At 39.1% G+C, this 14,570-nt stretch overlaps 1 protein-coding gene and 1 long non-coding RNA gene across 7 annotated transcripts in view; one reads left to right on the top strand and one right to left on the bottom strand.

Annotated features, from left to right (window-relative positions):
* Positions 1-14,570, top strand: part of Ncoa1 (nuclear receptor coactivator 1) — a 189,366-nt gene that overhangs the window by 48,872 nt on the left and 125,924 nt on the right. For all 6 annotated transcript variants that reach the window (XM_048353318.1, XM_048353311.1, XM_048353313.1 and 3 more), the window contains one exon: positions 446-576. The gene's annotated coding sequence lies outside the window, so the exon portion shown is untranslated. The remainder of the gene's footprint in view (positions 1-445; positions 577-14,570) is intronic.
* On the bottom strand, positions 10,814-11,441 carry LOC125356682. The gene is made up of 2 exons (XR_007211947.1): positions 11,083-11,441; positions 10,814-10,845 (listed from the first exon to the last, which is right to left on the bottom strand). It is a non-coding gene; the product is annotated as an uncharacterized LOC125356682 (long non-coding RNA).

Below are 14,570 nucleotides of genomic sequence, written 5' to 3'. Positions count from 1 at the left end.
TTTGTAATATCCCATGACAGTAGTCCAGATATAAATACTAGCTGTGACATTGGATGTTTCTTTATTCCAGAATGATTTCTCATTAGGAATCCTGTTTGCTCTTACTGCATTTTACAATTGAATTGGGTATTATTGCTGTATTGGGGAGATCAGATGCTCGGATGCGTGAGCTGTTCATTATCCCATGCCTCTGGAATATCCATCGAAACCCCCGTCTGCTTTGTACTTCTTTTGGAGATCTGAAATTTTCATTCTTTCTCTTTTTGTTTAAAGTTAGTTACTATCCCTTCAGTACTATATATTTATCTATTATGTCTTTAATTCAGTGATAAGATTGGAATTGGCATTGCTTAAGCAGCTAATGCTTATAGAGAAACTGAAGTCATAGTTATTTAAAATCTATAATGGTTTCAATGATCTAATCATCTTCCTTCTTTTACTTTAGATCTGCCTATACTAATGGAAATGTAACTGGAACTGATAGATGAAGAAATCCACCACCATCAGACAAGATCATGCAATAGGAAATTTTGCTTCCAAATGAAGGCACCAACATTTAGAATTTCTACTTCTAAGGTATTTGAGGCACAATTTTACTCTGAAATGATGCCTTTGTAGTGATTTTATAATGTTGGTTTCTTTATATAAATATAAGCTTAAAATTTTTATATCTTTGAGTATTTAGCTTTTAGAGAAGAGTTCTTATCTCCATGCCCTCCCAGCAAAAACCATAAGGTAATAAAGTATCATGAAGAGGTTTCATTCTCATAGCAAAAGAACAGATTACTTGACACTACTACTGAGAAGCTTGTAAAACTAGTTTTAAGTTAATGACAAATATTATTCTTGGAAAGTAAAATGAGCTTTTGGCAAAAAAGTCTCTTATCAAAGGCATACCATCTGGAAAAGCAATTACTGTCATGCGTATGCTAGCGAATATTTTGTTTTTCAGTAAGAGGAAAAGCGCTGATGTACAGAGAACAGACCAGCTCTTCATATAGGTGTGTTATACTGTTTATCACTACAGCAGAAGTGTCATGGTGGTTACTTGTTTGTTTGTTTTGAGAAAGATTGCATGAGTATATCACTTCATATCCTGCTTTTTTTCAGAGAAAAACATAGGCATTCAATTAGGTGATTTATGATTATGACTTAAAAGAGTAAAAAGCAACTTTTTGCTCAGCAAAATAAGTAACTTTTTGCCACTAAATTAACATATTTTTAGAGTTTTGAGAGGAAATGGTCAGCAACTGTAGTATTTGACCTTTTTTTTTTTTTACAGAATGTGGAAAATACTTCTGTGTTTGTTAACTAATTTTTGATTGATTATGTTTTGTAAAATGAGATAAGCATTATCCTCATACTAATAATGTGTTCCTAGTATTCCAAGAGATACAACTTGGGCTGGGGATATAGCCTAGTGGCAAGAGTGCCTGCCTCGGATACACGAGGCCCTAGGTTCGATTCCCCAGCACCACATATACAGAAAACGGCCAGAAGCGGCGCTGTGGCTCAAGTGGCAGAGTGCTAGCCTTGAGCGGGAAGAAGCCAGGGACAGTGCTCAGGCCCTGAGTCCAAGGCCCAGGACTGGCAAAAAAAAAAAAAAAAAAAAAAAAAAAAAGAGATACAACTTGCTTTTTCAAATAGCTTGAACTTATTATTTCAGTTCACTAGATTATGAGTGTGTGTGTGTGTGTGTGTGTGTGTGTGTGTGTGTGTAGTGGGGCTTGAATGCAGGGCCTGGGTGCTCTCCCTGAGCTCTTTTTTTTTTTTTTTTGCCAGTCCTGGGCCTTGGACTCAGGGCCTGAGCACTGTCCCTGGCTTCTTCCCGCTCAAGGCTAGCACTCTGCCACTTGAGCCACAGCGCCGCTTCTGGCCGTTTTCTGTATATGTGGTGCTGGGGAATCGAACCTAGGGCCTCGTGTATCCGAGGCAGGCACTCTTGCCACTAGGCTATATCCCCAGTCCCCCTGAGCTCTTTTGCTTAAGCCTAGTACTCAACCACTTTGAGCCACAGCTCCACCTCCAGTTTTTGAGTGGTTAATTGGGGATAAAAGTCTCATAGGGACTTGTCTGCCCAATCTGGCCTCAAGCCACAATCCTCAGATCTCAGCCTCCTGGGTAGCTAGGATTACAGGCATGAACCACTAGTGCCCAGCTATATGATGAGTTTTAATATTAAGAATAAGATATGAAGATTTTGTATGTCTTATGTATAATACAACATAATTCAGTCTCTTATGAGTTTGACCATTTCCCCACACTTGGGAATTTTATTAATTTATCAAAAGAAAAACAGTGACTAGTTTTTAATTATAAATGTTTAGAATCATATTCAAATTTTGGAATGTAACATGAAGAAATACCTTCTAGAACCAAAAGCAAACAGACTAGATTAGGAGTATTTCTGTTTTAACCTCTCAAAATGAAGCATTTAACTTTCAGCTTTAAATGTAATTTGTTTTGTGTGTGGGGATGTGTTTGCACACGTACATGCCTGCCCTGGAACTTGAACTCAGCACCTGAGTTCTGTCCCTTAGTTTTTGCTCAGAAGTAGCACTCTACCACTTGAGCCACAGCTCCATTTCTGGTTTTGGTGGTTAATTGGATAGGAGACTCAAGGACTTTACTGCCCTGACTGGATTAGGAACATTAATCCTCAGATCTCAGCCTCCTGAGTAGCATGAGCCACTTGCACCTGGCAATGTGTGTGTCTGTGTGTCTTGTGGGGCTTGAACTCCGGGCCTGGGTGCTATCTCTGAGCTCTTTTGTTCAAGGCTAACACTCTGCCATTAGAGCCATAGCTTTACTTCTGGTTTTCTGGTGGTTAATTGAGTATAAGAGTCTCACAGGCTTTCCTACCCAGGCTACCTGAGCTTCCTGAGTAGCTACTCAGGATTACAGACATGAATAACCAGTACCCAGTGAATATGTTGTTGTTTTTTTTAAATGTTCAATGAAATGGTGAAAGTAGAGTTCAGTGAAAAAAGTCTTACTATATAATGTAAGTTTCATGTCCACTGTAATATCCCAACTGAAGATGGAGCTGATTTATAATATAATTCATAAAAAATTTAAACAATGAATAAGAAAGAAATAGCTAAACAGTTAGTGAATAACTCAAACTGATTCCAAATCTGTAGACTTAAAATACCTTGTTAAACACTACAGGATTGTAGCAGAACAACTCAGATGCTTAAGTGAATAGTTTCTGCTGATTCTGCTGCAAATGAGACAGTTTGAAAGTCAGCATATAAAATATCTTTAAATTTGATCTAATAATGACATTCTAAATATCTTACTCATTTTCTTTGGCTTATACTTAGGAATCAGCTATATTTCATAGTAGCCAATGGCAACTGAGATGAAATTTCTTGTCTTAGAAACATTCTAGTTAATAAATGGACAGAGAGTGACAGAGCAGAACATCTTTACTTTATAATGAATGCCACCCTAAGCAAAGATCATCAAATGACTGCTAACATCACAGAAGGCAGACAACCAGACGTTAAAGTTCTGCTAATGAAAATTTTCAACATTACTTTGAACTAGTTTTGCCAAAAAATTGAATTGGAGTCTCACGGTGATGAAGCCTCTGCCTTTAACTACCAGTTGAAACAAACTATAAAAGATGAGGCAGCATGAAATGATACCAGAGTATATTATCAGCAAAATGCATGCTATTGGGACACACAATTTGGGACACAGGATTTGAAATTATAGAGAAGGAAAAAGCATGACAAGAAGAGGAAACTAGATTAATAGTAACATTTGGACTTTGGTCCAAAATATAGTAAATATTTAAGACATGAGGGAAATTTGAACTGTGGATATTTGATACTGAACAGTTATAAGTAATTTTAGGCATAATAATAATAGTTATATTTTCAAAGTAGCTATATTTTTGCAAACGTAAGTTGAAATATTGATGAATACAAGGATATTTTTGAGATCTGTTTTATTATTATCATTATCATTATTATTATTATTATTATTATTATTATCCAGAGAACAGAAGAATCTGTGAATGGGAAGTAAGTAGATTGCCAGGGAGTTAGTTCATCATTGTTTGAGCTAGATGCTTATGATTTGGGGTAGTGGTAGGAGTAGGAAAAAAGATGGTTTTTCATAATTTTCTCTAAAAATTCTATAGGAAGAAAAGTGCAAAAATAGGGGACTGAGGATGTGGCATAGGTAGAGTGCTTGCCTAGCATATATGAACCTGTGGGCTCGATTCCTCAGTACCATGTAAACATAATAACTCACAAGAGATCTCCAATAAAGTAGATGTTAATATGCCAAAAGTTAATTAACTGGTATGTACTAGAGCTGGGATTTGCTTGTAGTCATTTTATAATGTGTTTTTTGTTTTTGTTTTTGTTTTTTGGCTTTTAATCTCTCTGTTGTTTGTTGTAGTATTTCAGCCAAGGAGTTTACTTTTTAAAGACAAGGTTTCGTCTGTAATTTTGATTTTGGAATTTGTCTTAATACTTAGGGAATCCAGAATCTATTTGAGTTTATTCATTTACATATATAAGGTTATCTATAAAAGAATTAGTTTAGTGTGTAGCAAGAAACCAATGAATTATAGCAGCATCTTGTTAAAAAAAAAATACATTTCCCTACTGATCTGTAAGCAGCCTTTACATGGCTCATTTTACTTTCAGTTATTTGTTGTTGATTGTATTGGTCCTATTTGGTGAATTTCTTTGTGACTCTTAGATAACATTACTCTCCCTTCTCCTTAATGCTTAACCTGTTGCTTCCTACTTGACTTTATGTAAGCTACTTATGATAAAATTAGTTAATGCCTTTGATATACTGGAATATTTATTAAGTATATCTTTTGGCTTAAGGAATTTTGTTATTCCTTCATGTATTATTCTAATACTTAAACTTCAAAAATAATAAATTGTTCTTCTTTCTTTAATTTTTTTAAATGAAGGAAGGGAGAATATGGCTTAATTGCTTTTGGGAGTTCTAGGTATGGGATAGGTGGGAAGACTATTGGTTACAGTGGTTTAATGAGTAATCTTCATGTTCTCTGTAAAGGACTTTTTAAAAATAATTGTCTCTGAGTTTAAAAAAGATTATTGACTGCATTAACTGTCGAAAGAATACTTGTCTGTTAGGGGCTGAGGATATGGCTCAAGTGGTACAGCTCCTGCCTAGTAAGCCTGAAGCTGTGAGTTTCACACATAGTACCACAGTATCACCCTACCACGAAAGAGAGAGAGAGAGAGACACACACACACACACACACACACACATACACACACAAACACACACCAGAGCTGGAAACGAACATCAGTTAAGCACTTGGTTCCAATTCCAGCACTTTTAGAAACAAGAGGAATACTTTCTTATTAGTAGGTGGGTGGGAACATGTTAGGGAAAAATGTGACTCCATGGATTTTGTGACTTTAGTTTAGCCAACTGTAAAGGGTGATATGAAGTATTGGCGAGATAGCTGAGCTTGTCAGGAGACAGATACCTCTGGTGGAATAGGAGAAAATCAAAGGCAGTTTTTTCCCCCCTGGAAAGTGAGAGAAGGTGGATGTCTAAAGACCTGACATAGCTAGTTAAAAGTTGTGATGGTTTTCCGTGCTACAACACTCTCTCTCTTTCTGAAACCCAGTTGCATTGTTCTTTTGTATACCAAAAATCTCAAGTAACTTTTTAATGTATCCTTAATGGTACTTTTGATAATAACATTAAAGTATTTGGAAATTGTGGATTGGAGAGACACAAGAATATCTTTTATTTTCCAAAGGAAAATTTTTAATTACCATGTGTTGTCATAGTAATTGAGACTGAATCACCAGTTACTTGACTTTGTTTAAAAGGGAAGCTTTTTTGGGGATTGGGGGCATAACTCAGGTGGTAGAGCACCCACTAGTGAGCAAAAGTGTCAGATATTACCAAACTTGAGTCTTGGTCTTGGACAAAATAAAAATAAAAGGAGTCTTTCTTGGGGCTATAGGTTACTAGGAAGCAATAAAAAATTTTTTGAAGGACAAAATCTATGTGTATGATAAAACTTATTTATCTGTTCACACAAAATTGGAGAGATGAAATATCCTCCAAAATAAGTCTGGATGCTCTGAAGACTGAAATGTAATATGTAAGAATAAGCCTGATTGACAGGTCTCCTACCTTTTCTCATCAGTCAGTCAGTTGGTGGAAGCATCAAAATGATGACTACTTTGGAGGTGGTATTAAATAAGGCATAGCTATGTGATCTGTACAGTGTATAGTCAAGTGAATTGAAGCTATTATGAGGAAAACAAACATCGTAATGAGAATAACTGATACTGTTATATGGGATTCCAATTGTGAGATACAGAGAAGCCACATTTTGAGAGGTTGAATTGGGAGTCTTTAGTAGAAAGCCAGTGACTGCGGGCGGACACATGTCCCAAAACTTGCAGCCTCGAGTGCACTTAATACTGTTAGAAAACTGAACCATGAGGTTAGTAAAGAACAGAGAAACAGGGCTGGGAATATGGCCTAGTGGCAAGAGTGCTTGCCTCCAACACATGAAGCTCTCGGTTCGATTCCCCAGCACCACATATATGGAAACAGGTGGCAGAGTGGTAGCCTTGAGCGGGAAGAAGCCAGGGACAGTGCTCAGGCCCTGAGTCCAAGGCCCAGGACTGGCCAAAAAAACAAACAAACAAACAAAAAAACCAGAGAAACAATCTGGACAAACCCAATCCACTCTAGTGGAGAATTGAAGAGGGATGCTTTGGTGACTTGAGGAGAGCCAGGGCACAGGAGGTATGGCTCAATGGTGGCTGAGATGGTGGGGCCTAAGTAGGGGCATGGTCACAGGGACCTCAAGAGTTCAGAGAGCGTCAGGAGTTCATGGTACTGGTCTGACAGGTCCAGGAACCAACCTGTTGTCCAAGTCCCTGCCTCTGCTTCTAGGAATTCAGGCAAGCCTATCACCCTGGGGATGGGGGTGGGATTTTACCTCTAAGAGTTTTCAGAAAGTCCTTATCATTCACCAAGATGCCAAGATGGTGCCAGTTTGACCTAGTATTTACATTTTGGGATTACTTATTGCTATGTATCAGGCACTGTGATATAATACTTGACTGGTTTATTTTTGAGACAGTCTCCCTGTGTTGCTCAGGCAGGCCTGGGACTTCTGGGTTCAAGCAATTGAGCTTCTTCTAGCATCTAGGACTACAGGATGGAACCACTATAACTCTAACCATTTGGGAAAATCAAAAAAATATTTCCTAAATTATTATTTTAACAGCTGATAAGTCTCTGCTTATTTAGCCAGCTGGAATAAGTTTCAGACTAAGACTAGCACTATGCTAGTCTTACTGTGTTAAATGCCACCCATTGTGTACTCAATTGGTTAAGACAGAAGCCTGGCCCAATATCTTTATTCTTTCCCCTTTGTGTACCCTTCTCAACCAATATAGGTTATTGAATCTAATTCCTAAATATTTCCCCAGCAAGTATTTTTCTTTTCTTTTTTTCTTTTTTTTGCCAGTCCTGGGCCTTGGACTCAGGGCCTGAGCACTGTCCTTGGCTTCTTTGTGTTCAAGGCTAGCACTCTGCCACTTGAACCACAGTGCCACTTATGGCCTTTTCTATATATGTGGTGCTGAGGAATCCAACCCAGGGCTTCACGTATAAGAGGCGAGCACTCTTGCCGCTAGGCCATATTCCCAGCCCCCAGTAAGTATTTTTCAAGTGCATATATGCATCTCCATTCCTAGTGTCCCACTTGTATTCCTACAGTAGTCTTCTAACTTTCTGGTACTTTTGTCTCCTATATCATTTCCAGTCCTGGGATTTGAATTCAGGAACTGGGTACTGTCCCTTAGCTTTTTTGCTCAAGGCTGGCTCTCTACCACTTGAGCCACACCTCCATTTCTGACCCTTTGCTGGTTAATTGGGGATTAGAGGCTCACGGACTTTCCTGCTTGGGCTGGCTTCAAACTGGGGTCCTCAAATCTCAGTCTCCTGAATAAGTAGGATTATATTGGCACCTCACTTCTTGTTGGTTTCATTATGTATGATCCCTTTAAGCACAACTAAAATTTTTTTTAAACCCCTAACCAGGTATTTATACCTTTGATGAAAATGTATTATAATTATTAACATATTTACCACAACTGGCAGTTTTCATGCTTTGTATAGGTATAACTTTTGATCTGTTTTTTTTTCTTTAAACATAAACATTTATTTAAGTGTACCTCTGTTAGAAATGATTTTTCTCATCATTTTTGTGGTCTAAATTCTTTTTTTTTTTTTTTGCCAGTCCTGGGGCTTGAACTCAGGTTCTGGCTACTGTCCCTGGCTTCTTTTGCTCAAGGCTAGAACTCTTACCACTTGAGCTACAGCGCCACTTCTGGCCTTTTCTGTATATGTGGTACTGAGGAATTGAACTTAGGGCATGCTAGGCAAACACTTCCACTAAGCCACCTTCCCAGCTCCTTTATTTATTTTTTGAGACAGGGTCTCTCTGTAACCCAGTCTGTCCTGGAACTGTCAATCCATGATCTTTCTTGCTTTGGCCTCTATGACCAGTAATCTAAAAACATTTCTACCTTGATTTGTAAGTGTAGTTTCATTATGCATGTAAGTTCAGTTGAGGTTTTTTTTCCCTTTTAGTATATTAACATTTTTACCTCATTTGAATAGTTTCTGATGAGAAGTCTATGTTATGCATACTTTCATTTTACTGTATTTATTTGCTTATCTAATTTATGTGGTAGTGGTTGAACTCAGGACCCTATGCTTGATAGGCAGGCTCTCTACTGCTGAGCCTTGTGGCCTGTCTTTGTTTGCGCTAGTTATTTTTGGGATAGGATCTCCCTGCCTAAGGGCATGCTGGTACTGTGATCTGCTTAGTTTAGATTTTTTATTGACAAGCATACTCCACTCTATGCAGCTGTTGGTTCCTGCATTGTCTGGCCTTAATCCACAATCCTCCTGATCTCAACCTCCCAAGGAGTTACAGGTATAAATCACTGATGCTGGCTCTTCCATATTTCTATTTCTTTTCCACCCTTCCACACATCCAGCAGCATTTTAACTTTGTGGTTTTGGTAGTCCCAGGATTTGAACTTGGGCACCTCCAGGTTACTTCATAGACTTATTTGAGTCACATTCTCAACCATTTTAGCTTTTAGGGTATTATTATTATTTTGCCAGTCCTGGGCTTGAACTCAAGGCCTGAGCACTGTCCCTGGCTTCATTTTGCCCAAGGCTAGCACTCTACCACTTGAGCCACAGCACCACTTCTGGCCTTTTCTATATATGTGGTGCTGAGGAATCAAACCCAGGGCTTCATGTATATAAGCCAATCACTCTACCACTGGGCCGCATTCCCATCCCTTTATCTAGTTTTTTGATTGGCTACCTTAAGGATAAATCTGATCCTTGCTACTTAATTTCATCATGGCTGTTGAACTCAGGGCCTCAATTTATTTTAATTATTTTTTGAATAGGATCTCATATTTATTCCTGGCCTTATCTGGACTATGATTTTTTTTTTTGCCTGTCCTAGTGCTTGAACTCAGGGCCTGGGTACTCTTCTGATCAAGGCTAACGCTCTACCACTTGAGCCAAGTGCCACTTCTGGCTTTTTCTGAGTAGCTTATTGGAGATGAGAGTCTCATGGACTTTGTCTGGGCTGGCTTCAAATCCCCAATCCTCAGATTTCAGCCTCCTGAGTAGTTAGGATTGTAGGTGTGAGCCACAGGTGCCCAACCATGATTCTTTTTTTTTTTTTTTAAGTTTTTTTTTCTTATTTATTGTCAAAGTGATGTACATTGAGGTTACAGTTTCATACGTTAGGCCTTGGGTACATTTCTTGTCCTGTTTGTTACCTCCTCCTTCATTCCTCCCTCATTCCTCCCTCTTACCCCTTTCCCTCTCCCTCCATGAGTTGTTCAGTTGGTTTACACCAAATGGTTTTGCAGTACCGACAGTGGTTCTTTGTATTCTAAGAGGCTGGGATGACAGATACAAACTAGAGATAGGCTTTCATGGATGAGATGAGGTCTGAAGAACTTTTTGCCCCAGCTGTCAAGGAACTGTGATCCCTCATCTCTGCCTTGAAAGTAGCTAGAATTACAAGTGTACGCCACCTGGCTTATTTGTGGAACTATAGAATACCCTTTCCACCTTCTTTTTCTGTAGGTTAAGATGTGGATGAGTAAACGACGCACATTTTGTTACCTGTGTATCTGCTGTTGCTCTTCTCTACTGAGAAATGAAAGAGTGAATACATGAGTACTGAATAAGTAAATGATAGAGCCACAGTACATTTCTTAAGACTATTAATCATTATGTATGCAATAGATTTAGTGTTTTCAAGAAACAAGAAACATTCTAAGTTTTCATTTTAAGAACTTTAGTTATATTGACATTTAGTCCCTTTTTACATCTGACATAACTGCCTTCACCTGTGCTTGCTTTCTTAGTCTCTTTGCTTTTTGATTGTCAGTATACGTTCGAGTCATATGGAAAATATTTGGAATTTAGCTACTTTTCTTTTTTGGCTAAACTCATAGTTTCAGTTTTTCTATAGATACACCATGAATTTAATTGCTTCATTTTTGAGTCAGCTGGAAACTTTTGACAGCTTGATATCTAAGTACTTGGGTGATAGTACTTTATGAAATGCAAATTGGCCACACCAGTGTCTTCCAGCTCTAATAATTCTGTGATCTATTTTGAGTGTGCAATTTCTATTGCTTTAGTTGCACTTGCTTGGCTTGCAACAGACGTTTGCATCACAATAGCTTTTTATTTCAGTGCTTTATCATGGTTCAATCTTTTGGCAAATTTTTTCAAATTTGAGTTAAAATTCACCTGCATTGGGGGCTGGGGATATGGCCTAGTGGCAAGAGTGCTTGCCTTGTATACATGAGGCCCTGGGTTCGATTCCTCAGCACCACATATACGGAAAACGGCCAGAAGTGGCGCTGTGGCTCAAGTGGCAGAGGGCTAGCCTTGAGCACGAAGAAGCCAGGGACAGTGCTCAGGCCCTGAGTCCAAGGCCCAGGACTGGCCAAAAAAAACCCAAAAACAAAACAAAAAAAAATTCACGTGCATATGAGTTTATGTAGGCATTGCCTGTGGTCATAGGTAAACATAACTTCTGAGAAAAGGTTTTTCCCGTAGATTTACACATGTTCAGGAAGTGCCATACATCACAACACTGGTAGTTTTTTAATTTAATTTTTATTGTTATTACAAAGATGATATACAAGAGGATTACAGTTACATAAGCCAAATAGTGAGTACATTTCTTTTTGGACAATATCACCCCTTCTTTCACTCTCTAACTCTCTCCCAGTGTTCCTTGCTATCCCCATCCACAGGTAGTATAGTTCATTTTCCATGCAGTGTCTAGTGAGTACCACCGCTGCATTTGTTGACCCTTTGTTTCTCCATTTTTGTGCTCCTCCCTTTGCTCTCCTAAAGACAGATAAACAGAAAAACAAGACCAAACAAACAAACAAACAAAAAACAACAACCAACAACAAAGAACCCCTTGTTTCCATTTCCTGGAGTTCATTTTGAGGTGGTAGATTTTTAATTTTTTTTTAAATTTTAAATTATGGTACCTTTCTGACTTTTAGAAATCTAAAATACTAAGTCAGGAAAAAAGTATCTGTAGGATTAAAAAAAAGAATTTAGTGTACAATAAGCAAGCATAAAATCAGTCAGTGGTAGATTTGTTATGTTTTAGAATGATCAGGGGCTGGGAATACGGCCTAGTGGTAAAGTGCTTGCCTCGTTCGTATACATGAAGCCCTGGTTTGATTCCTCAGCACCATATATATAGAAAAGGCCAGAAATGGTGCTGTGGCTCAAGTGATAGAGTGCTAGCCTTGAGCAGAAAGAAGCCAGGGACAGTGCTCAGGACTGAGTTCAAGTCCCAGGACTGGCAAAAAAAAGAAAGAAAGAAAGAAAGAAAAAGAAATAGAATGATCAGACAGCAGTCAGAAAATCTAGTGTTAACAGGATGACTATATTCCTAGCTACTCAGGGGGCTGAGAGCAGAGGAATGTAATTCAAAGCCAGCTGGGGCAGACAAAACAGAGATTTCCAATGACCACCAAAAAGATGAAAGTATAGGTGTAGCTAAAGTGGTAGAGTAGCAGCCTTGTATGAAAAAACTAAGCAAGAACATGAGACCCTGAGTTCAAGTCCCTTTACTGGCATACACACAAAAATGTGGTATTGAGCCTATCTATAGCCAAATGTTATAATTTACCTTGTAAAATAGAAAATGAGTAGGAAGAAGTAAGAAATAAGGAGACAGTTTTTAAAAAAGTGATTGTTAAAAATGTGGCACATTTATGTGCAGAAAACCACAAAACTTAAAAACTACAAAAATGGAAAAGAATTACAAGCTTGATGTTAAATAGTTATTGTATTACAAAAATATTACAGTGAGTTCATTGATAAAAATATGTATTTATTACATGAGAAGGTGACATAGAATAAAGAGATAAAAGAGTTGAACTTCATTGGTAATTAAAATGATAGTAAATAAAATTTTCATACTTACTGAGCAACCTATATAATAAAGAAGTTCACATGCACTCATGCATTGCATTTAGAATTTGCACAGATCATTTGGAAGTAATATGGTGGTAATAACTTAAAAGTTAGGAACAGCCAGCTTCAGTGACTCATGTCTGTAATGCCAGCTACTCAGGAAGGCTGAGAGCTGAGAATTGAGGTTCCATGCTAGTCTAGGGAAGGAAAGTCCAGGAGATTCTTATCTTTAATCATAGAAGAAGAAGAGAAGGAAGGGAAGGGAAGGGAAAGGAAGGGAAGGGAAGGGAAGGGGAGAGAAGGGGAGGGAAGGGGAGGGAAGGGGAGGAAGGAGGGAGGGAATGAATGAACTATAAACATACCCAAGGCCATTGATTTACTAAGTTTTCTTAGGAACTGACCTTAAGTAAATAATTCAAGGAATAACAAATAGTTCTAATATATTAGAACTATTTTTGAAACCAGAGTTTTAGACCTTAGACCTTATACATCCCCCTATGCTGGGCTAGATTTACCTCCCCTGGTGCGGGAATGCTAAGCTTACTCCCTTATCAGTGCTCCCCTTTCCACCCTCTTCCCTGGGCACCTGACCAGCAGGTGGCCAAGGTAGAGCGAGGGACACGGGCTAGCCTAAGGTGCACGTGGCCGAACGAGATCCCTTTTTCCTCCCTCCTTACCCACCAAGGAAGCCAGGCACAGACGGATCTTGGAGACACTTTGGAGAGCAATCCGGTTTATTCGGGAGGGGCTCACAGTAATATAGTAGTGATGACGAGGATTGAGCATGAGCTGCGATAGGCTGGCGAGCTTGTCCATCCAAGAGCAGCTCCCAAGGACCTCCCTCATGGGCTAACATCACTTCCCATAGTACCGCCCTGTGTGCTTGCTGGCACAAGGTGGGGGATGGTCTCAAAGCTATCCCTTCTGGTTCCGGACCCAGAAGGAGAAAGGTGTGGCTCACTTCCACACTGCCCCAGGGCTGGGGGAAGGGCGGCGTCTTGGAGCGCTCTCCTCGCCCTTCCCCCCCTTAAGGCCAAGATGAATCCCCAGCACCCCTACACACCAATAAAGACACATGGTAAAGAGCAGAGAATTTGACTTAACTGTGGGGCACTTCAGTCCATTTTCAGCTTTTTTGGGGGTATAGACATGAGATTCAGGTTTAAATAGGCAAAGAACTTGGGGTCATGGGGAGAGAGAAGTATGCGTAATCATTCACTTGTGCCCCTCACAGTTGTGGCCTCAGTCTTTGTTCTCTGAGGTCCCTGGGAAGTTGTTGTTATCACCATCTTCACTTAAGTGGAGCAGTCTAGTTGGTGTTTGTTGCCTGTCTGGTGGTCTCTCCCCAGGTTTTGACTGTTCTTTTCCTTTGGGGCAGTTTCCTCCATGTGTCCTACTAAACACATTATGATTGGTTAAGTTTTACTCTTCCTGGAACCCAAGGTGACAAAGTGACTGCAGGAGGGAAAGACTCAAATCAGAGAACATGGTTGTACACTGGAGGCTAGGTCTAGCTTTTATCCTTACTTTAGTTAATTTATAAACTCAGTTAAGTACCAGTGCTATAAAGCAGAAGCAGCTTAAGTACTTCTTAACATGTTCACAATAGTATTTCTTGTAATAGTAAAAATTAGTCAACAGTGGAAAATTTGAGGTCTTACAATAAATTATTACTGGAATTAATTTCCATCACTCACATTTAAGTTAACATTATAAATTAACTTATATTTAACATGTAAGTATCAGCATTGTAACCTCTCTACTGTAAAACCAATGCCAAGAATATCGTGGCTTGGGCTGGGAATATGGCCTAGTGGCAAGAGTGCTTGCCTTATATATATGAAGCCCTGGGTTCGATTCTCCAGCCCACATATATAGAAAATGGCCAGAGGTGGCATTGTGGCTCAAGTGGCAGAGTGCTAGCCTTTAGCAAAAAGAAGCCAGGGACAGTGTAGTGCTCAGGCCCTGAGCCCCAGGACTGGCAAAAAAAAAGAAAGAAAGAATATTGTGGCTTATACTAGCTACTC

The sequence above is a fragment of the Perognathus longimembris genome, chromosome 8 (assembly GCF_023159225.1).
Source record: "Perognathus longimembris pacificus isolate PPM17 chromosome 8, ASM2315922v1, whole genome shotgun sequence".
NCBI lineage: Eukaryota > Metazoa > Chordata > Mammalia > Rodentia > Heteromyidae > Perognathus > Perognathus longimembris.
The sequence above is the reverse complement of the archived record's forward strand: the minus strand, read 5'-3'. Positions and strand labels throughout refer to the sequence as shown.